We start from the raw sequence: 26,533 nt of genomic DNA, 5'->3' as shown, positions 1-26,533 counted from the left end.
GTAACCAGCTGGCTGTGTCCATCCTGAGCCTCCTCTTCCACTGGTGTGTCAGACACACCCTGAGGCATCTCCTCCTCCACTGGTGTGTCGGTAGTCCTGTCAACTGGGACAGCTACGTCAGCTGTTTCCACATGGATACTGTCCAGGAATTGCTCATGGATATGGATGTTCCTCAGCCTAGCCACCTCCTCCTGTAGCTCTCCTACCTGCTGCCTGAGAGATTCCACCAGTAGGCACCTTTCACATTGGATGCCACCCCCAGCCTGGATATCAGTAAGTGAAAATTGCAAATTACAGTCTTTGCAAGCCCACACCAGAATCTGGGTAAAAGCATCCATGCTTTGGTGCTCTGTCTGGCTACAGGCGCAGGTGGAGGAGACAGAAGCAGTGCTGGCACAGGTGTTGCGGGTCCTCCTCACCATTGTAAGCCTCCCTCTGTCAAACTCTCTCAAATTCCCGTCTACAGCTCCCTATCAGCTCTGCTCTGCTGTAAACAGAAAGGTTTTGGATGTGGCTCGGTTTATAGGTTCAGGGGACCAATGGGTCACAGATGAGACCGACAAGGGACCCCCCCTCCCTTCCTACCCCCCTTCCAAACTCCCTTGCAAAACTCCCTGTTAGCAGCTCCTCTTCGCTAAGCTCCCTGGTCGCTTGTGCGCAGCTTTATAAAGCCCTGGCCTGAGTGAATGCCCCGCCCACTGGTTAAGGCTCAGCCAATACCAGAGGCTTCTAGCTTTCAAACCTTCCTAGTAGCTCCACCTCCAACTGCCAGCTACAGCACACGATCCTTCAAACAAACCAACCAAACAGACTGACAAACACAAGCTCAGCACACAGCAAGTAACCCCCAAACACAAACACTGCAGACACTTGCAACTCTTCCCAGCCCTCAGCTTCTTCCCAGGCATCTTCCCAGGCAGATAGTATGATGAAAATGAGTCCTAAGATGAATGTTGCAGAGCTGTGAATGTTGGCCTTCTTAAACAAAACTGGGGTCCTCTTACAGTGTCTTCACCTCTAGGTAGGGCAGGGCCTTCCTCTGGCTCCCTGGTCTGGAGTGCTGTGGAGGTATTGGCTGACTCTTGATAGCTGATGCTGGGTCAGATCTCTGCCATTCTGGATGCTGGTCTCTGCAAGCAGGAACTGCCTGTGCCATGTACTAGATCCCACAGCAGTTCAAAGATTCCTTGCATAAGCACTGCGACCTAAGCAGAGACTCCCTGAGCTGTTCTGCTTCTCTCTCAGCTCCCAAACTCAAGGTTCAAAAGTAAAACTAGTCTCTTTGTCTCTGAGGCAGGATTCTTCACCCACTGAGGGGCAGAGCATCCCTGGCTCATCATTGGCCCAGCAACCTTTCTAACCATATTACTCCACACTGCAGTCTCTCTATTGGCCTCAGCAGGAGTTTTTATTCCATTCTGTCCCCATTGCTTTCTCCTAGCAGCTGGGAAATGGTATCAAAGAGCTCTGGTAGCCACTATTGTTGTAGTCTATGGGGTAGAACCTCCTGGATAGTCAGTCCAGAATTCCAGGAGCTGGCAAACTCCAAGTTCCAGGAGCTGACAAACTCCACAAACACCTTCCCCTGCCTAAAAGACTTAATGTCCCTGTTAAGAACTTCAGTATACCCACAAAATAATACATAATGAAAATAACACTAGTGCACCTCAATACAGTGTCCTAATGAAACTTGAGGACAATGTAGAGGGGATGCCAACAGTGGGCAGAACACTCCTGACACCCATTTATGGGTCACAAGGAGAGGCACATTAGAAGAAACACCAGAGGAGTCATAGGTTAATTGGATGATGGGCATCTCCTCTCAGCTGGTGCATTTGGGTACTGGTGGATCTTTGGTGGCAGTAAGGTATGCTCTTCCTACCTCAGGCTCCAGGCCTGGCTCTGCAACTACTCTCTTTCTAGGCCTTTCCCTTCTATCTGTGGCTGCTCCTTCTAGAGTCCTGGGTGGGTACGAAGAGTTTGCCTAGATGGCTCAGCTAATGCCTAGGTGCATCAAGAATGGACTAGGCAGATACTGGGGATGTCAGGAACTCAGCTGACTCTGAGCACTGTTGCCAAGCAACTCAATGAGCTCTGCTGGTCCCAATAAACTCTCACTAAGTGTTTGTGTCCCCTAATTGGACAGAAGGGCCAAAAAATCACCATTTAAGCCTTGTAGCAAAGATAGCACAATGTCTTCCATGCCTGCAGATGCAACAGAATTACTTCCTGTATCAGCCATTGCTCCAGCCCAGGCCTGCTGCTATTCCAGCCCTAGTCCCTACCTGCCTCAGAACTCCTAATACGTGACACCAACCATTGGCTTGTGTCCAGACCATTACTCCAGCTCTGCCCTTTTGTTCTGTTCTGGCCCTTGACTCCTGGCTTTGACTTTTGGCTTGTCTTCTGACCATGACTCCAGTTTTGCCCTTTGGTTCTACTCTGACCACTAGGCAAGACTACTGTTCTGACCACTAAGTTGCACTGCCTACACCCTGGTGTGTTACAGGCGGTTCTTCTGGACCTGGGATTTCAGGTTCTCCATGGTGCTTCTCCCACCAGAACATCTGCGGGGAGAGTGCTCTTATACTAATGCTCCACTTGAATAACTACACTCGTTGTCATCAGAAGCAAGAGATTCCTCCTTGTTTGTAGCTGAATGAGCTATATCGGGAGAGAGCACTGGAGACTACAAGATTCTCTTATCTTTCTTCCTTCTCCTAGTGCCAGAAGGTCTTTGGACAGGAGGTGGTAATGCAGTGTTAGTATGACAACTCTTCGGAGAGTCTTGCTAGGCCCTCTCCCCTTCATGGGCTGAACTTTGTAGACAGGAAGGCATGGCAACTTGTCTTCTGTGATGTAGGGTTCAGCCTTCCAATGGTTAATAGTCTTATGTTTTCATTGGAGTCCAAAATTTCATATCAGGATCCAGTTCCTGGGCTGTAGGGCTTGATGCATCATGAGGGTATCATATCTGGCTTTATTGGACTCATCTCTCTTCCTTGTGGCTTCTGTTGCTATTTTTAAAGGCTTCTTTCAATTACTCTGTCAACTGAGTGACTACCGGAGGAGGTTTTAGGGTAAACTCCCTTAGCAGATACTCCAAAACACAAACTCACAGGCAGTCTAGTTTCTTTCCCAAATGTCAGATAGTATGAGGAATATCCAGTGGATTCATGCCTTGTGCATTTGTAGACATGAACTAGGAAGCAGACATCCAGAGTCCACTTGGGTCTCTGCTCAGGATTCAAAGTGCCCAACGTGTTTAACAAGGTCCTCTTAAATCTCTCTGGCTAAGGGTCTCCTTGGGGATCTTGATTCAGCAAGGCACTTAATCATAAAATCATAGAAGATTAGGGTTGGAAGAGACCTCAGGAGGTCATCTAGTCTAACCCCCTGCTCAAAGAAGGACCAACCCCAACTAAATCATCCCAGCCAGGGCTTTGTCAAGCTGGGCCTTCAAAACCTCTAAGGATGGAGATTCCACCACCTCCCTAGGTAACCCATTCCAGTGTTTCTCCACCCTCCTAGTGAAATAGTTTCTCCTAATATCCAACCTAGACTTCCCCCACTGCAGTTTGAGACTCCTTGTTCTGTCATCTGCCACCACTGAGAACATAGTAGCTACATCCTCTTTGGAACCCTCCCATCAGGGAGTTGAAAGCAGACTAAATAAGCCCAGTTCCCTCAGCCTCTCCTCATAAGTCATGTGCCCCAACCCCGTAATCATTTTCGTTGCTCTCCACTGGACTCTCTACAATTTGTGCACATCCTTTCTGTAGTAGGGACCCAAAACTGGTTTTAATACTCCAGATGTGGCCTTACCAGTGCTGAATAGAGGGGAATAATCAGTTCCCTCGATATGCTGGCAATGCTCCTACTAATGCAGCCCAGTATGCCGTTAGCCTTCTTGGCAACAAGGGCACACTATTAACTCATATCCAGCTTCTCATTCACTGTAATCCCCAGGTCCTTTTCTGCAGAACTGCTGCTTAGCCAGTCAGTCCCCAGCCAGTTCATGGGATTCTTCTGTCCTAAGTGAAGGACTCTGCACTTGTCCTTGTTGAACCTCATCCGGTTTCTTTCGGCCCAATCTCCAATTTGTCTAGGTCACTTTGGATCCTATCCCTACCCTCCAGCGTATCCACCTATCTCCCCATCTTGGTATCATCTGTAAACTTGCTGAGGGTGCAATCCATCCCATCATCCAGATCATTATTGAAGATGTTGAACAAAACTGGCCCCAGGACAACCCCTGAGGCACTCTGCTTGATACCGGCTGCCAATTAGACATTGAGCCATTGATCACCACCCATTGAGTCAAGTTTCTATCCATCTTATATTCCATTCATCCAGTCCATACTTTTTTAACTTGCTGGTAAGAATACCATGGGAGAGCATATCAAAGCTTTGCCAAAGACCAGATATATCATGTCCTTCACTTTCGCCATATCCACAGAGCAGTTATCTCATCACAGAAGGCAATGAGATTGACAATCAGAAAGCAATCACATGAATAACATTAAGTACATGAACAGTTCCAGTTGAAGTCAATGGGATTACTCACATGGCTAAAATTAGCCACAGACTTAACTATCTCACTTGACTGGGACTTAAAATCCTAATCTCACTATTGACACAGCAGCATAATGTCAAAAGCATGTGCAAGTATGGACTTCCACTGTGAAATGCCATTGACTGACTTTATAAATACTGAATCTCATTCTTATCTCACTTACACCAGCTTTCCATGAAGGCAACCCCAATGGCTCTAGTGAAATAACGCTTCATTTATATTGATAGTACGTGAGAGTGAATGACAGATGCCTATTGGCAGGATCGAACCTGGACCTCTGGAATTTAGTGCATGAGCCTCTGTTGTATTGAGCTAAAAAACCATGTAGTCATTAGTTTAAAGCTCTAGAGCAGGCTCATTAATCTCAATGTGGTCTCGGTGCCACTAGGTGGGACAGAGCACCACACCCAGGAGGTGTGTGGGTTACAAGAGCAGAATTAGATCCAACATTTCCCTGCTCAACACTGCTTCACAGTGTTTTAGAAGTCCAAAATATTAAGGGCAGAACTCAGGACTTCCTAATTCCTGGCAGTTTACTTTTCTACAAACCGTGTGTCTTTTGCAGGCCACCTTCTCATCTAGCAGCTTTTTCAGAATTCATAAGTTTGAATTTTCAAATTGTTTTTTTTGCAACCTCCAGATAATGAAAAATATTTGTAAAATTGCTCCAATTTCACAGAAGTTTTAAACAAATTTTAAATGACACAAATTTCTATCACCTCCTTCTGCCCACCACAACTCAACCCAAAATAACATTTGTTACAAATATTTCCCCCATCCCTAATATTTATGGACCAATATGTATTGTCACCATAATATACATGCCGTTGTTATGAGGAAGCAATACATTTTCTTAGTATATAATGCTATGCTTTGGGAGCTGGGGGAAAACACAGTCACTTATACATGCCAATGATGGCTTTCAGAGAATTAGTAATGTTATGTTTGTTATATGGTTTACGAACAATAGTTTTTTTTCTAAAGAATTTCTTAGGCTAGTTTATTCCTCTTGAGTGGATCAAACAATCTGAACCAAAGGAAGGGAACATGATATTAACCTGAAAGCTTGTTAAACTGCACTGTGGTTATACATTTGTTGGTGTTCTTTTGTATTTACACTAACTGCCAAAATAGATTTAATCCTTTAAGGCTTCAAGATGTATATTTCCTGTCTTGTGGAGAGGCACTTTTCCATATTGGAAAATGATGCAGTTTATCTTCCATGTACAGTACAGGCTGATTAGGACAGAAGACCTGGATGAAATAACTGATTGGGGTATAACATAAGGAACGGGAATCCAAGGGAGATAGAATATGAATAAAATGGAATAATCAGCTCATCATCTGCGCTGGACGCTCTAACTTCTACTGAAAGAGCCCCATACAAAAGATACAAGGTTGTAACGTATTGCTAGGGGGATGGAATACAAAGAGGTTAACAGAAAAAATAATTTCTAAGGCTTTGTCTAGAAATATAAGTTGTTCCACTCCAACAATACAGGTATAGTTCAAATAGTACAACAATCTAGTATGGACACAGCTGTACCCATATAAATATGCTTAACGCTTAACCCATGCATCTGACGAAGTGGTATTCCCCATGAAAGCTCATGCTCCAATACATCTGTTAGTCTATAAGGTGCCACAGGACTCTTTGCTGCTTTTATAGATCCAGACTAATACGGCTACCCCTTTGATGTATAAATATACTTAACGCTTACAGCTTTTTCCTTTACAGGAAAGGGAATATGGTCTACTGCTACAAGCACCTTTATACTGGTGTAACTCTACTGGTATAAAGTGACACCCCAAACCAACATAGTGACACAGTAAGAGGACCAAAAAAACCCCAAACCAACCAAACAAAAAAAAACAGTAAGGGGATGTTAAAAAAAAACCCCACCATTTCTAACAGGTGATTAAAAGGTGGTTAGAGACAAAATACATCTTTTAAAAATTGGAACTCAAACTCCACTGAGGAAAATAAAAGAACATAAACTCTGGCAAGTCAGGTGTAAAAGTATAATTGAGCAGGCCAAAAAAAGAAATTGAAGAGCAACTAGCAAAAGACACAAAAACTAACAGCAATTTTTAAAAAAAATACATCTGAAGCAGGAAACCTGACAAACAATTAGTGGGGCCGCTGAATGATGAAGGTGCTAAAGAGCATTCAATGAAGACAAGGTAGTTGCGGAGAAGTTAAATGAATTCCTTGCATCAGTCTTCACTGCAGAGGATGTGAGGGGGATTCCCACACCAGAGCCATTCTTTTAGGTGACAAATCTGATGACTGTCCCAGACTGAGGTTTCAGTAAAGTAGATTTTGGAACAAGTTGATAAATTAAGTCACCGGGGACCAGAATGATATTCCCCAACAGTTCTGAAGGAACTTAAATATGAAATTTCAGAACTACTAACTGTTGTATGTAACTTATTGCTTAAATCAGCCTCTATACTAGTTGAGTGGTGGATAGCTAATGTTGTAACATGGATTGTTTTTAAAAAGGATCCAGTGGTGATCCTGGCAATTATAGGCCTGTAAGCCTAACTTCAGTACCAGGCTAACTGGTGGAAATTATAGTAAAGAATAGAATTATCAGACACATAGATAAACATGATATATTGGGGAAGAGTCAACATGGCTTTTGTAAAGGGAAATCATATCTCACCAATCTATTATTATTCTTTGAGGGGATCAACAAATATGTGCACAAAGGTGATCCAATGGATATAATGTACTTGGACTTTGAGAAAGCCTTTGACAAGATCCCTCATCAAAGGCTCTTAAGTGAAATAGGCAATCATGGGATAAGAGGGAAGATTTTCTCATGGAATCAGGAACTGGTTAAAAGGTAGGAATCAAAGGGTAGAATAAATAGTTTTCACAGTGGAGAGAAGTAAATAGTGGGGATCCCCAAGGATCTGTATTGGGGCTGCTGCTGTTCCACATATTTATAAACTATCTGGAAATGGGTGAACAGTGAGCTGGCAAAGTCTTCAGATAATACAAAATTACTCAAGTTAAGTCCAAAGCTGACTGTGAAGCAGGGCCGGCTCCAGGCCCCAGCACGCCAAGCGCGTGCTTGGGGCGGCATGCTGTGGGGGGTGCTCTGCCGGTTGCCGGGAGGGCGGCAGGTGGCTCCAGTGGACCTCCCACAGGCGTGCCTGTGGAGGGTCCACTGGTCCCGTGGCTCCGGTGAAGCATCTGCAGGCAAGCCTGTGGGAGGTCCATCAGAGCCGTGGGACCAGCGGATCCTCTGCAGCCACTTTTGCGGGAGATCCACGGGAGCCGGGGGACCGGCGAGCGGCAGATCACCCCCTGTGGCGTGCCACCGTGCTTGGGGCGGCAAAAGGGCTAGAGCTGGCCCTGCTGTGAAGAGTTGCAAAGGGATCCCACAATACCGGGTGACTGGGCAACAAAATGGCAGATGAAATTCAATGTTGATAAATGGAAAGTAAGGCACACTGGAAAACATAATCCCAACTATATATACAAAAAGTGATGGGGTCTAAATCACCTGTTACCACTCAAGAAAGAGATCTTGGAGTCACTGTGCATAGTTCTTTGAAAACACCTGCTCAATATGCAGTGGCACTCAAAAAAGCTAACAGAATGTTAAGAACCATTTGGAAAGGGATAGATAAGACATAAAATATCATAAGGCCGCTATATAGATCCATAGTACACCTATGCCTTGAATTCTGTGCAGTTCTGGTCACCGCATCTCAAAAAAGATATATTAGAATTGGAAAAGGTACAGAGAAGAGCAACAAAAATGATTAGGGGTTTGGAACAGCTTCCAGAAAAGAGTGAGACTATTCATCTTAGAAAAGAGACTATTATGAGTTTGGGGGGAGGAGGGGGGAATATGATAGCGGTCTATACAATCGTGAATGGCTTGGAGAAAGCAAATAAGGAAGTATTATTTACCCCTTCAAATAACACAAGAACCAGGATGTCATCCAATGATATGAATAGACAGCAAGTTTAAAACAAACAAAAGGAAGAGCTTCTTCACACAACACACAATCAACCTGTGAAACTTTTTGACAGGGATGTTGTGAAGGCCAAAAGTATAACTGGGTTCAAAAGAGAATTAGATACGTTTATGGAGGATGAGTCTTTCAATGGGTATTAGTCAAAATGGTCAGATATGCAACCCTGTCCCTAAATTTCTTGCTACCAGAAGCTGGGACTGCACAACAGGGAAGTTCTGTTCATTCTCTCTGAAGCATCTGTCATTGGCCACTGTCAGAAGACAGGATACTGGGCTAGTTGGTTCATTGGTCTGACCCAGTATGACCGTTCATATGTTCTGATGTTCTTACATTGGTACAAAAAGTGTGTGTGGATCAGATCTCAGATTTCCATCTGGCAATCTCCATGCAATGCTGGTCTTTATCTGACTGGAAGGATACGCCTGGCTTGGAGAGGGTCTGAGGTAGAGCAACTATAAACTGGAGGAATGACCCATGAGGAAATAAAAGCAGAGGCAGTCAGCAAAGTCTGTTCCTTAAGGAATAATGACCATAGCATGAAAGCAAAATAAATTAATGTCATTAAAAACGAAAACAGAAATCTCCCCGGGTTGGGGATAACTTAGTCCTTGGACTCCCTGGGTGTTCAACCTGACCTTCTCAAAGACCTTCCATTCCCTGCCCATCTGTACCCAAAAGACAATTTGTAGTCATTTCCCATAACCCTTGTAAGGGGGAGCTGAGCTGAGGTTAATGCCCTGCTTGCCTGATATTGCATTTGCTCCCTTGCACACTGTCACAGCAGCAAAGAAGATGGCATCTCAAAAATATAAATTAAGAAGAAAAGTTAATTGTTTGAGGAAAGGTTAACTGAGTTGGGCTTATTCTCACTGGAAAGAATAAATACCAGGGCGATCTCATGAAACTTAAAAATAAATGCTATACAAGGGGCTGTCCGAGAATCCAGAGAGAGAAAAAAAGTAAGACTGATAGTTAGTTAGTGATACAATATTTAAACTGGCAGTGGGTTAAAAATTAAAGGACACACTATAAAAACTCTCCATCTCTGCAAGAAATAAATAGGAGATGTAGACCACTTTTTCCATGTGTAATAATGGGTAAGACTGGTTGAAGATTTCCCATCTAAATTTCTTTTTGACAGAAAATTGGCTTTCGACTAACAAAAATGTCACAGAAAGTGCTTGCTTTCCACCGAAAATTCGGGCTTGTAGTTGAAAGCCCATTCCTCCCACCCACCCCCTGGTTTTCTTCTATATATTTCCTTCAGAGATTACCTTTACTTACACTTGGAGCCTGATCATTGCTTTTTTTAAAAATCAGTGGGAGCTTTGCCACTGACTTCAATAACAGCAGGAACAGATCCTACATATGTTTCTTACGTTTGGTTTATTATAATTAGAAGTGGTCTCAAACTGCAACATTTGATGCTGGATCAAAACTTTCCCAAAGTCTGAGGCTGTTTGGACCCATGGTTTTGGTTTGGGCCCATCTCCAGTGATAATGGAATGACTAAACTAGTTTCAGAACCCGTTAGGCCTTCTGTTTAGTGATATTTTATTCTTTGTGGTTTGAAGGACATACACAGTACTATGAAAACATTACTTTTTCACTCATGTTCAAGTTTAGAACATTGCAAGCACATGACAATTAAATAAATCAAAGTAGAAAAATCAGAAATGTGGAGAAGGTAGCTAGTGTGAAAAATTTTATTGGATCAACAAGTACATTAGAAAGAACACACAAGCTTCCAGGGCCAAAAAGTTCATTTGAAGAAGGGAATGTTTTGACTGCAAGGATTGCGTAGTTTTTAATTTTGTATTGGTCCACTTTATCTTCAGTACTTGTCCTAGTAAAAAATAATTTAGGAAAAGAACATGTTGTCTCTAAGAACTTTGGACTAAAAGCAAATGTATATATTAAAAGTAAGTTCATGTATGTATATTAATACATGATATACTGACTATTTAGTGTTCAAAGTTTTCTAATCCTTAGCAGAATATATACTGTTTCAGGAATTTAAAAACTAGGCGATGGAAGATTAGTTCCTCATTTACACCAAGTCCTGGGTTTAGAGTCTTGTATTTTGACTGGCATCATTATCGCCTTAAGCAATGTAAGGTATGCAGCTCCCTCCACTGGTAAGGTGCTAGTGATGTCAAGAGCTGTGGTACTAGGAACCAAGTAAAAAGCTTTTCAGTTCACCTTAAAAATATTTGTTTGCAGTGTTGCTGAAGCCGAGTTGGTTCCTGGATATGAGAGTGAAAAGGTGGGTTAGGTAATCACTTTTATTGGCCCAACTTCTGTTGGTGAAAGAGACAAGCTTTTGAGCCCATAGAGCTCTTCTTCAGGTCAAGAAGAAGACCTGAAGAAGAGCTCTATGGAGCTCAAAAGCTCACCTCTTTCACCAACAGAAGGTGGGCCAATAAAAGATATTACCTTACCTGCCTTGTCTCTCTTAAAAATATTTATCATTTATCATTGCAAAGTCTGTACATGTATCTGGTAAAGACTGGGGATTTCCATTTTTTTCATTATATGTTTTTGAATTTAAAAAAAAGCAAAACCTTTAAGTTCACCTTTAATACATTCCACAATATTTTATACATTTTACCACAGACAGCTGTTATAATAATGCAGAGTCTGTTAGAAGACAGAAGATTGAGAGTTAAAGTTGAAATTCTAAGATTTTAACTCTCCATAGTCAGCTGCTGATGGTTCTCATTCCAGGACTCACACCACTGGAACTTCGTAATTTATATTATTGTTTATTATTTGTATTACAGTAGCATTTAGGAGCCCTAGTCATGGACCAGGACCCTATTGTGCTAGCTGCTGTACAAAAACAGAACAAAAAGACAGACCCTGCCTCACAGAGCTGACAATCTAAGTATAAGACAAAAGACAGCAGGTGGATATAGACAAACCTGAGTAGGGAGCACAAAGAAACAATGAGAAAATAAAGGTCGGCATCATATGCAGTGGTTTCAGCACACCAACTGCCTAATCATTGTCAATTTTTTTTTGTAGGCTGTGATGCTATATGATTGAAATATGACCATGTATATCATTGATATTGCCACTGTTAGACAATTGCAACAAACCTTATACAAAGTATGTCATGTAAAGTGTCAAGGGAAAAATTAAGATTTGCTAAATAAGATTATTGTCTTTAAATCCATGTATCATCACTGTATCTGAAGTTATGAATATTGTCTATATACTGGTATCACAATTGTGTTTGTTCCTAGGATGACACCCACAAGGTAGCTTACATCCAGTCTTGCCAGCACATTGTGAATGGATTATTCAAGTTTGATGGCCCATCAAAGACACTTAGCTCTCATAATAGGCCACAGAAGAAACTTATTCCACGCAGATGGCTCTTTCTGCAGATCCCTCAGCCTCCAAGAGGCCAATGGCTTCCCCCTGTGAGTCATCAAGTCATATAAGGGCATGGAAAGGCTCATGTGACCCTGGACTCAATCTTGTGGCAGTAACTTTCCACAGCCTGGACTGTGAGCTTTGTTTGAAATAGAAGGTTTCCCGGCACGTGGCAAAGAGTATAAAAGACCCCATGAATGACTCCATTTTGCCTCTTTCCTTCCCTGATTCTCTGGACTGTGGATTTACAACTAAAAGGAGAAGATTGAACTGTGGACTTTCCAATCTTTTGGAAGTTACCAGAAAGACTTTACAAGCCCATAGTCTATAACATCACTGCTACAAACCTGATCTAAGGACATAGAAGTAGATTAAGGTTTTGTGGGACCCTGAACCAGAGCAAGTGGGGGCCTCTCCCCACCCCTTGTGCCTGCAATTCCATCCCCATTCTGCGCCTTTCACCTGTGGCCCCACCCCTGGCTCCACCCCATTCTGCCCCTTCCCCCCACAGCTCTCCTCATTCCACCCATATTCTGCCCCATTCCTCCCCTCCGCTGCAGCCTCACAACCCATTTGCTCCTTTCTGCCCCCCCCACTGTGGCCCCAAGATCGGAGAAGCTTTGTTCCCCTCCCCCCCCGCCATGGCCCCGGGGCCGCAGCAGGGAGTGAGAACTCCCCCAGCCCGGAGGTCACAGCAGGGAGCTAGAGCTTCTCCAGTCCTGGGACTGCAGTTGGGGTCAGGGTGCTGGGGCTTCCCCCACCACCCGATACTCCTGCCGGGGAGTGGGGTCAGGGCATGGGGTCTTGCCCCACCCTGCTCTGTCTGCCAGGATGCAGGGGTGCCCATTTTTCCATGGCTCCCCAATTGCCCGGGTTCCCTGGGCATGGGCCCTGTTGGCCCAATGGCTAATCTGCCACTTAAAGGACATTGCAATTATTAAATGTATATGATCTATTAACTATTGTAACACTCTTCTGCTTTTCTTTTATTAATAAACCTTTAGATTTTAGTTACTAAAGGATTATCAGCAGTGTGATTCTTGGGTAAGATCTGAGTTATATATATTGACCTGGTTATGTGACTGATCTCTGGAGATGGAAAGGACCCTATATTTAATAAAATTGGTTTTGAGTAACTACTGTACTTATCATAGAGTCTAGTGTCTGGGTGTGAGATAAAGGCTGGGATACCTAAGGAGACTGCTTTTCTGACTTCTTGTTAACCGGTGTGGTGAAACAGAAGTTTACTTTTGTTATTGGTGTGGTATAATCTTATGGTAGAATAACCACCAGTTTGAGTGAGTCTGCCCTATTTCTCAGCAGTTTGTCTTGAATCTGTCATTCTCCGCTTGACCCACTGAAGCACGGTGAGTGGAGAATTGTTAAGGAGGGATTTGAAGGGGAACAACGAGGTGGGTTGTAGATATTTATGTGGAGTTCTTCCCAAGTGTGAGGGGAGCATGAGAGAAAGCACACAGGTGCTTTTGAAAATTTGAATATTTGTGTGGTGGTAGCAACTAGGATCTCCAATCATAGACCAGGACCCCAATGTGCTGGGTGCTGTACAAACATAGAATTAAAAAATCACAGTTCTGTCCCAAATAGCCAATTTGCTCTTCATATGCTTACAAGATTTTCATGGTATCACTGATGCCACTGTGTGGTACCAGTAAAAGCTGTCTTGTTTATGGTAGACGTATGTAAGAACAGCATAAAAATTTAGAAGCAGTGTTCATATATAGAGTATTGGCTGAACAAAGTCCATTGCAGCTGGATTGGGTCTTATACGTAAATGAAATCCTTTAGTGCCCAGCATTAGGGAAGTTAACAAACTGTTTATGTAGAATTCTTATTGTTTGATTTATATTTTTTGTAATATTCTTTAGCTTTTGAATGTGAATCAGATAATAATCAGAAAACAAATTGTTTACAACACAAGCAAAATAGAAATTGTGTATGTGTGTGTGTGTGTGTGGGGCCATGAAAGAGAAAGAAAAATCAATGGCTTTGAATTCCCAGTGACTTAATGGGAGGTTAGCCTGAGTAGGAACTGAGTATATGCACTGACAGAGCCAGTAGACAGAGAAAAAAGGAAAGAATAAAGAAAAAGTTAGAAAATAAGACTTCTTGGTATCTGTGTGTATGTAAAGCACAAATAAAACTTGAAACTCCAGAAGAGATTATTTATCTAAAAATGTTGCTCATTAGGAGAGCCTCATGAGATACACATCTTGTTTTCACGAGGGTCCCAGCTGTACTTGTAAAAAGAAAAATTATGTATATAGCTATAAAATAAGGAAAGGAATATTTTTGACAAAACAAAGCCTCGGGCAGGCTGCACTGTTGGAAGAAACACCGCTGGTGAGACTGTAAGAAGTGGGATCATTAGGAATATATACATCTGATTAGGAGACACAAGGAGACCACATTGCTTGGGGGGATGGAACACAAGCTTCAGTAACAAGTAATCAAAGAGTAACCATGGCAAGAACTGTAAAATAAAGCCACAATGACTTTTATTGGGGGAAAAGGAACTAACTGCACTGGGTTTTGTCACAGATGTCTTGGCCATGACCTAGAGCCTAAGGCTCCCATTCTGCAAACACAGCACATGGGGATAACTTCACTCACAGGCTAAAAGTTGTTGGTTAGAATCAGGGCCTTCGGCTGTAAGTTTGTCCCTGCCAGTGACAAAATCTATGATTTTACATACACGAGTAAATTGAATAGTCTCACTGGACGCAATGGGACTAATCAAACATATATGTCTTTGCAGGATTGGGGATAAAGACATAAACTGTATAAACTTATTTTTACAAAACTAGAATGTTAGGCAAGTTTTGACCTCTCAATGCCCCTTCATAATGTAGTCACATTTCTAGCATAAACAGTGACAACATTTTATAACTTAGCCCCATACAAATTTACCAAGGATAAAATTTAACGTATAAGATTTTGCCTTAGAAGAGAACGTCTACTTAGACAGTTTATAACCAATGAAACAAGAAAGTGGAGGGCTGTGTTAAGAAATGAACTCTATTTATAATTCTCGATTTTAAAATGCTACAGGCCATTATTCCATGTCATAGACTGACACTGATAGGTATTGTAGATAAAAATGGCTGAGGGAGTTTCTTTTACAAAAGTGGTTATTGAATCTTCTCCATGATTTGTTTCCAATGAAAATTTCATAAGGATTCAGAGTAGCTGGGCTTAAGTTGCTCTTCGGCAACAGCTGCATTTCACAATACTGTAGAATGGCTCCAAAAGAACCATTTTGGTTTATCTGTTCGGTTGCCAGCATTTAAAAAAAAACTATTGATGTGATAAACCATAATGACTCAGAGTAAGGATTATGGTCTATCAAGAAATAGTATATTATTATAGCAATATTATACTGTATTTACTGTAAAGAATTTGTATGACATATTCCTGGAAGTTCTATTCATCTGTGCTATATTAATTCAGCCAGGCATTCATTGCATAGCAGGAGCAAATTAGATTTCCATTTTCTGAATGTAAAGTGGAGCTGTACAAATTTAAGGCCAAACTCAGTCCTGTGGCAACAGGGTTCTCAAAGCAGGATGGAGGCCAAAGAGTTCTATCCTGCAAAAATGTAGGCTTAGTATTAACTTTACACATATGTGCAGTCCCAGTGAAATTAAGCACATGCAGAAGTGTTCGTGAGATTGGGGCCTACAAATAGACCTATTTTATTTTTGGTAACAGATTTTTCTAGATGAAATATTGTTTCAGTGATGGGTAGAGAGAGACTGAGATCTCAACAATTTAAAAAAAAGAAAAGAAAGGAAATGGTGCTGATATTAAAGGAAATTTTATTGTGAATTTTATTAAGGGTAGAGAATAAAGGCATAGCTATGGATAATAAATAAGGCTACATTTTAGTCACAGAAATTTTTAGTAAACATGGACAGGTCATGGGCAGTAAACAAAAATTCATGGCATGTGACCTGAATAAATACCCCTGACTAAACCTTGGGTGCTCTGGGGCAGGGAGTGGTCCAGCAGCACTATGGGTGCTCTGGGGAGTGGGCAACAGTGCGTAGCCTGGGACCCCCACTGCTGCTGAGGAAGGGGGGGTGCGGTGGGAGGCGGTGCACAGCCTGGGACTCCACCTTTGCTGGGGGGTGGAGACGTGGCAGTCCAAGACACCCATTGGTGCTGGTGGGGCAGGGGCCAGGCAGCCATGCTTTTCAAATGGGGTGTGTGGAGTGTGACAGGGAGTGTGTTGTGTGTATGTGGGGAGAGAGACAGTGTTTTGGGGGGCAGAGTGTGTCAGCAAGCTATCTTGTAAGTTCAGACCGCTGCAAGGGGAAGGGGGAAACCCCGACATCAGCCCTCAACCCCGCCTCTCTCTCTCACACACACATGCACAAATGCCTGCCTCTGCAACAGAAGCATTCCACAATAAGTGGTTTGCTTTGTGTCCTGGAACAGATAAGCATGCTGGATGTCAGAAATTTGTTAGCTCTAAGGTGCCACAAGGACTCCTCTTTGTTTTTTCTCCTCAGAGTATATTCTGTGGTATATGAGTGCCTGACTATAGATAACAGATTTTTTTGGTATGTATAGGGTGGTTACTGGATCTGTGAAGGTAGATGGGGTGATCCATGGGTTTCTTGTGTACAATTGACTGTAGGATTCCATTGTTGAAGCTGATCATGGTGTTCAGGAAGTTGATGCTAGTGTGAGAGTGTTCCAGAGAGAATATAATGGATGAGTGGTGGTTGCTGAAGTTGTGGTGGAAATCTATAAGGGAGTTTAAGTTGTTTGTCCAGAGAAGGAAAATATCATTGATGTATCTCAGGTATATCATTGGTTTCATGGTGCATTTGTCCAGAAATTCTTTTTCAAGATGGCCCATGAAGAGGTTGGTATATTGAGGCGCCATCCTAGTACCCATGGCTGTTCATCTGTGGGTGAACACTTTTCACAAAACAATCACTCTGTATCTGACCTATCAGCTCTCATTCTCAAAGCAGACCTGCACAACTCTTTCAAAAGATGACTGTGGGAGCTTAAATTCATAACTTTGCTAGACCCTAAAAAGCATGGTCTAAATAAAGACACTGGATTTATGATTTATTACAACAACTTGTAACCACTAACCCCCCTTTTTGTCCTTTGACTTCAAGGGTGTTAATGAGCCACTTCATCTTAAATGGTTCCTTAGAATATGTGCTAACTACTATTGCTAAACTATCTATTTGATCTTGTATTTAGTTGTGACACTTTTAGAATCTTTCCCAGACCTGAAGAAGAGCTCTGTGTGGCTCAAAAGCTTGCCTCTCTCTAACCAACAGAAGTTGGTTCAATAAAAAATTTAAAAATGTCATTAAAGCTAATGTTAAAAAAATAATCTAATACATAGGTTGGGAAAAGAATGTCTGTACATCTGGGTAGAGTGCTTAGATTATCCACAAATACAAATTTAGTTTTTTAAACTAATATGATACATAGAGTACATAATCAGCAATAACTCAAATGTAAGTGAATAGATTTAACAATACAGTTTAGATATTAGAATCCGAATACTCGGGTACATCACTCATGAAAAATTGTACGGATATTTGGTTGTGGAAAGCAAAATATATCAATGAGTGGAGATTGTCCCTTAGTAATTGAGAATTAGGTTGGCTGTCCATTTAGAAAATACAATTATTTCACCCACCTTGTCTCTCTAATATTCTTGGACTGACATGGCTACAACAACACTGCATGCAAACTCCCTTAAACTCCTTTGAAACTTCCAGTCTTAGAAGTAAAAAAATAAAAAGTTTATTAAAGGTTTATACAATGAAAATATCTGTGCAAAATTAGACTAATCAGTTATTCACTGGATAAGTTCTTGTATAGCCCAGATGACATTTTCAGAGGAATGAAAAGGAGCACTGAAATAATGTGTATTGTATTAATTTTGACGTTGACAAAATAAGAGATGTTGAAATTCTCTTTGTAATCACCTTTTGGTCCTTCTTCCAGACAGCGTCTTTGTTCTTTAACCTTTAGTATAGTAAGCTGAGAGTGAAAGACACAGTTTTAACAAAAGCTGAACATTTGGGGCCAATGCCAGGGAATTTAGCCATCAATTTAAGTAGGATCAGGATTGGCTTTAGGGACTCCTTTGATCCAGTAGACTAATCTGCTGTAGTACAGCGCTACCATAAACTAACCAAACAAGACTATTTAAATATTTTGTTTATTTGATGCACTCTCATCCACTATCATCCTGTATTACTTTACTTTTACACGTGAACCATATGGGAATAATACAATGTACAAATCCTTCTCTCAATTTCTTCTGAGGAAATCCTTTGTCAACAGTGTTTTTCCAATAGCAGGTAGGATGCCTTTGCGTGCTTTTAACCCTGACGTTTGGGGACTGAGTAGAAGAGAAATATCTACACATTAATGCCAGTCTTTTTACAGTCTTAATCCTTTTTAGAGTCTTAATCCTTGATTTTTCAAAGCTGGTTTCTTTGGAGATGATAGGTACTGGAAAGGTCATCAACATTGAGCCAACTTATTATTATACGTGATATATGTGGGAAACTTTGAGAAATACTGGCAGTTCAGATAATTTCCTCACCATGGCTATGTTTGCTCAAGCCATTAAATGGATATCTGATGTTCACTACATCCTTCTTGAAATGGCTACTAGCACAGCTTATAGCGAGTCAAATGGTTCTGACTGAAAAAAAATGCAGATCTAGGGCCAGATTTTCAGAAGAGCTCAGATCCCATTTAAGCATCATTATTATTCATGGGAGATGCTAAGTGCGGGGAATTTTTGAAAATCTGGCCACTACATTGAGGTGTCTAAATGAAATCTGAGCTCTATTGAAAATCGGGGTCCCACTGCAATATTCCTCTCACATGGACTGAATTGCTGGCTGAATTAGTTCAACACTGATAAATGAAACTCACACTGAATATTAAAAATATCTTATTATTTAGTGCCACATGCATTCTTTCACAGAGGGCCAAATCTTGGTTCTATTGAAGTCAGTGGCAAAACCCCAAATGTCAAATTACTTCAGTAACTTACTGGTGGTTAGCCCACAGTGAATACAGGTGTCATGTTTATAGTATGTGTGGAAACTCTAAACCCGTCAGACTTTATTCATGATACTGACATAGGTTGCTGTATAATTTCTGAATGTGATACGGTGGCTGATTAAGCACTAGAATTGCCTTGTCTGTATTATTGCTTTTCTAGGCTTAATATTTAAGGGATGTTGTGCTGTCAGAAGTAGAAAGTGTATCTTTGTGTGTTGTAGTGGTGTATTATCTCCTCCTTTAGAGAGGAGAGGAGGCTGTAGCAATCTGGGAAGAGAGGGGGAAAGTTTTAAATTGATTCTTTTTCTTGGGCAAAGAGAAGGAGAAGGAGGTTTGATTGGACACAAAAAGAGACGAATGTGAAACAGAGAAACAATTACAGGGTCTGGATTAAACAGAGACAAGGAGTTGAGTCCAAGGGCCTGGAGCAGAAAGCCACAGTTGGTGCAAGAAGCCTGGAGCAGAAAGTGATTCAGAGGATAATGCTATAGAATTACATAGTAGATACATGTTTGAGCATAAACAGTGTTTCTTGGTGGTTACATTAAATTCCATGGCTTTCCAGTCCCTTTCTTTACAGTACCCAGCTGGCTCCCTTTTCTTGTCATGCCAGGAATGGACAATGTCTGGGGAACAGGAGTCTTGCTGGTAAATTTCTCTATACAAAAAGAGTGAACAGATTTTCAATCTGTGTGAATTACTTTCGATTAAGGAACAATAAAGAAAAAAGGTTAATCTCCATGAGAGATTAGCACAGTATGAGTGTATGTGTCTCTTCGTAACAATCTGAACAGAAATGAGAAAAATTGACTGCCAATCTCAGTAGAGCTCTGCAGACACGTCAGCATCACACATCAGTTCTTAATGAGCTCTTAAAGATTTAAAGTTGCAGGACACTGAAACAATTTTATTTTAAAAATTTAACAGCACACTCAGTTTCAATTCAACTGAAAACAATAGTATTCAATGTGATTTAAGTGCCGTGTGTGTGCTAAGTATTACTAAAGATTAATACACTTTTTAAAAAACTTACTTATTTCTTGGACAAATTCCTTTTTTTCCGATTCTTCTGAAACAGATATCATCAGAAGCAATTTCTCCTTTTCTTCAAACACCGAAATCACTGAGCACTGTGTTAACTAGTGGGGGAGCCTGAAGACCTATCTTTAAGCGGCTGGCAGAGTGGAGCAGTTTGCAGCATGTTGGAGCAGCCCATGGAACAGTGAGTGCAGTGAAGCAGTTTGCAGGGATGGCTGGAGGAGTGGCAAAGCTGGTGTAGTGGAGCTGGTTGTGGTGAAGGCTGCAGCAGAACTCCACGGAGAGGTGTAGCAGTTGGCCATGGCCCACCTAAGATGCCCCTTAACACCTTATGTGGACTTCCCCCCCCATTTCCACCCAGGCTGGGGGGGGTAAAACTGCAGATAAACTTTTGAATTCTGGGGTGGCACTGACCAGAGACATTTGGGTTGTTGGACTTTGGGGTGATTGGGCTTAAGACCCTAAGGGGGAATGGACATTGCTAAACGTACTTGCTTATGGTTTGTGTTATAATCCTGTTTGTGGTGTTTCTCAAATGGGATGCTGCATTGTTTCCTTCCTTTATTAAAAGGATTTTGCTACACTCAGACTCCGTGCTTGTGAGAGGGGAAGTATTACCTCCTAGAGGCGCCCAGGAGGGTGTGGTATATAAGTGTCCCAGGTCACTGGGTGGGGGCTCGAGCCGGTTATGCATTGTATTATTGAAACAGAACCCCTGGATACTGAACCCGGCCCTTGTTGCTGCCAACTCAGAGGGGCAGAAGGCTTACACTGATAAAAACAAACAAGGAACTTAAAGGTGATGAAAGATGGCAATCTCCAGAGCTCTGCTAAAGAAAGACTGCATGCCAGAAGCCTTTTGTGGTGAATGCTGAGTGATTTTGTCTTGGATTATAGAGCTTGTATTAAGGCTTGAATCTTTACATTAGAAGTTAGTATTAAATCTTTTATTTTGCTCATATTTTGTATGATCCTGAAATATTTGGCTCCCAATACAACCATGGAGGAGGACATTGGTATTTTATTAGAAATAATATCCACAATGCAATGCTAGCAAACTACACATTATTTAAAAAGAAGCCCTCAGAGCCCTAACACAGTCCAATGTAACCAACAAGATTTAGGACTTATTACAGGTAAAACATGCACAGTCTGCAATCTGTAGGAAAGCATGTACCACCTCTCCCAGTCTCCTGTTTCCTTATCGATGATAATCTGTTGCCACTTTTAGTGCATCTTTACTTAGTTTATTGTAAGATCCTTGAGGTAGAGGCCCTGGTTTTTATGTCGCTGTAAAGCATCTGATGGATGGTGCTATTACTCCTGGGGACATTCTGTGCCAAAAAATCAAAAATTCTGCACACAATATTTTAAAATTCTGCAAATATTAGTTGTCAAAATAACACTACATAATCATGCCAGTTTCAATTATTTTGATAATTTATTTCAAAATACCTGCCAGAAGTATCTCTGTAACAATACAGACACACAAATTTTTCCCCAGGAATAATGAGTTAAAGAAACCCCTATGACAACCCCATTCCTGTTTCTCTGCTCACCCTGAACCAACTTGCCTGTGCTGCCAGAGAGGGGCATGTGACCACTCTTGCAATTTCCTTTTGCTTCCCCATCAGAAGTAATTTTTCTGTGGAGAAGCAAAGAAATCTGCAGGGGACATGAATTCTGCTCACGTGCAATGACACAGAATTCCCCCAGGAGTATGCTGTATAAACTCTAATAAATAATAATGAAATCTCTTGTGAAAAGTTATTTAATGTATGAAAGAGATGAGCAAAGTATCAAAGGAGCCACTGAGCACTGTAATAATTTTGCCTTGGATATGAGTTCTTGCTCTCCTGTTTTAGAAGACATAAAAGGCCAAATTATGTTTCTCATTGTCTTGAATCATAGAAACAAAATTAAGGTGGTTAGGTTGCAGGCATCCTAACACAGGGTTGTAGAGAGTGAATAATCTATGGCATTCCCCACAAGTATCACTGCCACTTCCCCAAATACCAAAACCTTGCTACCTTGACCTTGCAAGCATCAATGCACAAAGCATCAAAGTGGCAGGAAGGCTGTGGTGGATAAAGTTGAAAGGATGTGCTAATGGATAGACAAATGAACCTGGATTCAATCCCCAACTTAGCCAGAACTTCATATATGACACTGGTCAAATCACAAATTTGTCTTTCTCACTGACAAAAGTTGGTCTAATAAAAGATATTACCTCACCCACCTTGTATTTCATTGGTTGAGTCACTTAATCTACTCTGTGCCTGAGTTCCCCATGGAGAATATTCCTGGCCTCATAGGCTTGTTATGAAGATTAAATTGACTGATTTTGAGACACTCAGACACTGCACTAATTGTGTAAGTTACTAGATAGAAAAGGCAATTAAGTGCTGTGTTCCAGTAGGCATCTTTTGCTTACGTGCTTGCTGTACCCAGGTATGCAATGTTGGGTTAGCTATTTGTGTAACCCTCCTTGAATTGTGGAGATGCTGACACACTGGAAGGAGAGGGAGAGTCATGAGGCTCCTCCAGCTATCACATTCTCCCAGGGATGTTTTGTGTGCTACCTACTGATCTTAATGCAGTTTTTTGTGGGAATGCATTATCAGGGCTGAATGCACTGTTACAGAGGCTACATTGTCTGGGGGATTTAGGAAGTCATGAGTTGTGGCTTTTCCACTGACAAAGTTTGTGATGCTGGACACTTATCCTCTCTATGCCTGCATTTCCCCATCAGTAAAATGGGGATAATATCTATCTCACCATGGCCATTATGAGGATTAATAAAGGACTTCTACACCTAATTGCTTGTTTTTAGATTCTTAGCCCTATTGGAATCTGATGATAAGGATTTTGCAACAGACAGGAAAAGATAGCTTTTTAATTTTTATGCTTTTTATGAAAAGATAGCTTTTTAATTTTTCATGGCTGTTTAATTTCTTGCATATCAGAGGCCAGATTTTGGCCTTAGAGCCATTATGACTAATGGGCCTACAAAATGTATCCCTATTGTAGGTTCAAATGTAAAAAGTATGTGAAAGTTCACAAGATGTTACAATAACCATGAAAAATAGGTCAAGCTGTTTATGATACTGAATGTGGTAACAAGTGCAAGAGAACTAGACAAAGAAGCTAGAGTAGTCTAAACCAAAAGGCCATGTTGATGATCTAGGGACTGTTGAAATTACAATTGGTAAAAACAGATGTGGAATCGCAAGTTAATGACCAAAATTGTTGTGACACACATTAGGCCTAAATGGTGGATAAAATAATGTCTGGGATGAACTATGCTGCCAACTTTTCCTCTTTTTGAGTGTCTTAAAAAGAGACTTTGAAAAAAATTATCAGTTCAGTTCTGCTCTCCCTCCCATCTCCCATCACATCTGCATCTGAGCTCACCTTCTCTCTTCTCTCCCCATCTTATCCTCTGAACTGCCAGCACGGCAACTCATCTTGATTCATCTTGATTCAGCTAAGGAACTTTCTTTCTGAGAGGAAGGCCAGCTTGCATTTGTGTAAGAAACTTTTTGTTTTCACCTGTGAGTCCTGTTGTGACAAGGGGGCCTACAAATTTACCAGAATCGTGAGCACAAACCTATAAAAATGATGTAAATGTTCATCAGATATCATAACCTATAATAGCAAATGGTACAAAAGAGACAAATAACTGAATGAGTTTAAACAAAAAGGCCAAGTTGATATGATTCAAGGACGGTGTTGAAATTATGCTTTTTTAAAGCAGGAGATATGGAGCTGGATGTCAATGAGCCAAAATTGGTATGCTGGGTATTAGGCCTAATTGGTGGACAAAATAATGAGGGAATGAGCTAGTCCATCCATCAATCCCCTTTTAGATCAGAAAGAGACTTTGTGGTTAAAGTATGAAAGGGCAAAAAGAAGTACAAATAGCAATAAATGACAGAGGCTACTGGAGTGAGCTTCATAAGAACATAAGAATAGCCATACTGGATCAAACCAATGGTCCATTTAACTCTGTATCCTGTTTTCTGACAGTGGACAATGCCAGGTGCTTCAGAGGAAATGAACAGAACAGGCATTCATCAGATTGCCACTTCTAGCTTCCATCCTCTGTCATCCACTTCTAGCTTCTAGCAAACAGAAGTTAGGGACACCCAGAGCATGGGGTTGCGTCCCTGACCATCTTGGCTAACAACCATTGATGGACCTATCATCCATGAACTAACCTAGTTCATTTTTGAACCCTGTTGTAGTTCTGGCCTTCCCAGCATCCGTGGCAATAAGTTCCATGGCTGACTGTGTGTTGTATGAAGAAATACTTTCTTTTGTTTGTTTTAAACCTGCTGTCTATAAATTCCAGCGGGTGACCCCTAGTTCTTGTTATGTGAAGGAGTAAATAACACTTCCTTATTCACTTTCTCCACACCAGTCAAGATTCTATAGACCTCTATCATGTCCCACATTAGCTGTCTCTTTTCCAACCTGAACAGTCCCAGTCTTTTAATCTCTCCTAATCTGGTAGCTGTCCCATTCCCTTAGTAATTTTTGTTGCCCTTCGTACCTTTTTCAGTTCTAATATGAGTCCAGTTCCAATACACCATTATGGCTGCCCCATCAGCCTGGGATGGATCACCCTGATTTTGAGAGGAGTTCTGACCAGAATGATCCAGAGAGAGGGATCCATATGACATCGCCAATTCTACCAGCTGAAACCCAAACACTATCTGGGATAATAGCTATTACCATATTTGATACCACCTAAAAGACTGTCAAATAACAGGGGTCCTTTCCTTTTAAAAGCTCTCTCTAGTTAAAGGAAAGAGAACAAGGGATATTGTTAAAATGAAAGCTGTATTTTAATATTGTACATTTCAAATACTTTAACTCTTTTTTGTTCTTTTCTGTGTCTTTAATAGAAGGTTTAAAGATTTTTAATGGTGTGTTTTCCATGGTACTAAGCAGGCTGAAGTCTCCGTATAGCAAGCCCTGGACCTTGTTTAACATTGTTTACTATTGGCCAGTGACCGGGTTATGTTAACACTTTTAGCCCATGCCTTCCACCTAATTATACAACAGTGTTGAAATTCATCACATTATCATGATATCCAGTCCTCAGCCCAACAGTGGGGATATCTAATTTGCAGCACTGCAAAGGCATGTAAGATGCTGCATTGTATTCCCTTTCCTTGTTGTGTTATTTTTCTGCCCCGCTGTTTCTTTCCTCCTATCCTATCTCATTGTCTTGGCTTTTCATTGAATTCTGAAGTCAGCTATACTGCAGTCTTGCAAACTAGCCTTGTCCAAGGAGAAAGGATCCAACCAGATGATTGCCATGAACAGCTCGTAACTAGCCAGGGTCCAAGCAGTAGGTCTCATGGCTGACTTGCCAACCAAAGCATCTCCCCATAATATTCCAGAGGGCCAGTGTTCCCAAAACATCAAAGAAAGCCATATTTAATCCATGCTTTCTATCCTGTCTCTCCTCTACCATGTGTCTGCCTGTTTGTGAATAACAGGATAAGTGAATGCCCTTCACATCAGGACTGAGAGTAAAATTAGCCTTTTCCTTCTCATCAAAGAAAGGTTGTTCTGAAAGTAAGAGACTCTCATATTTTGACTCCAAAAAGAGAGAGACCTTGATAAGGTCTGGCTAAGTCTGGTTTGCATAATCACTCAATCCCAGGTTTAGTATAAATGCTTGTTTTAATGTCTTGTTCTCTTTTGTGTTTAATCAATAATCTTTCGATTGAAATGAATGCTTTTTGGTGTTTGCCAAGTAAGTGAGTAAAACCAAGGGCTCTGTTTAAAAATGACCCTGAACCTATCTATTGCTGTTCAAAGTTGGACAGTGAGTTCAGAAATACCTTTAAGTCTTTGTGCCATTGAGTTCAATACCCATATAACAGGCCCACCCAGGGTTTCCTACTGCTTTGAGAGGTCACTGTTCAGGAGAATCTGAAGTCAGAATTTGCCTTACCAGGTTATTAAGTATGTGTTCTTTCTCATTTAATTTGATTGCTATTGCTTACACTTTCATAGTATTAATGGACTCATATTAATACCATGGTAGCGGATCAGTGATAACTTAGCTTTGGTTTTAAAAATGATCTTTGAATTATCATCACCCAAACCATGCTCCCAGTTTGCTCACTTAGAGCATGATAATGCCAGGGTGCTGAGACTATTGGGACATAGACAAGATCCCCCCTTGGGAATCACATAGGAGATCATCCAAATGCCTATTGGCATCTGTGCAAGCTTTTGAAAATTTGGCCCTTACCCTCATGTTGTAACTTGTTAAATTAATAATGAATGTTTGTAAGGTGTTTTGAAATCATTGACTGAAAGGTACTACAGAGTTTCAAAGTATTTATATAAAATTGCACCATCTAGATCCATGTGGTTCAATAAACTCCCTGAACTGTGGCCAGTCCTTGGCACTCCAGATCCCATGGTCCTAAGAGG

Source organism: Gopherus evgoodei, chromosome 2 (genome assembly GCF_007399415.2).
Source record: "Gopherus evgoodei ecotype Sinaloan lineage chromosome 2, rGopEvg1_v1.p, whole genome shotgun sequence".
Classification (NCBI taxonomy): Eukaryota; Metazoa; Chordata; order Testudines; family Testudinidae; genus Gopherus; species Gopherus evgoodei.
The sequence above is the reverse complement of the archived record's forward strand: the minus strand, read 5'-3'. Positions refer to the sequence as shown.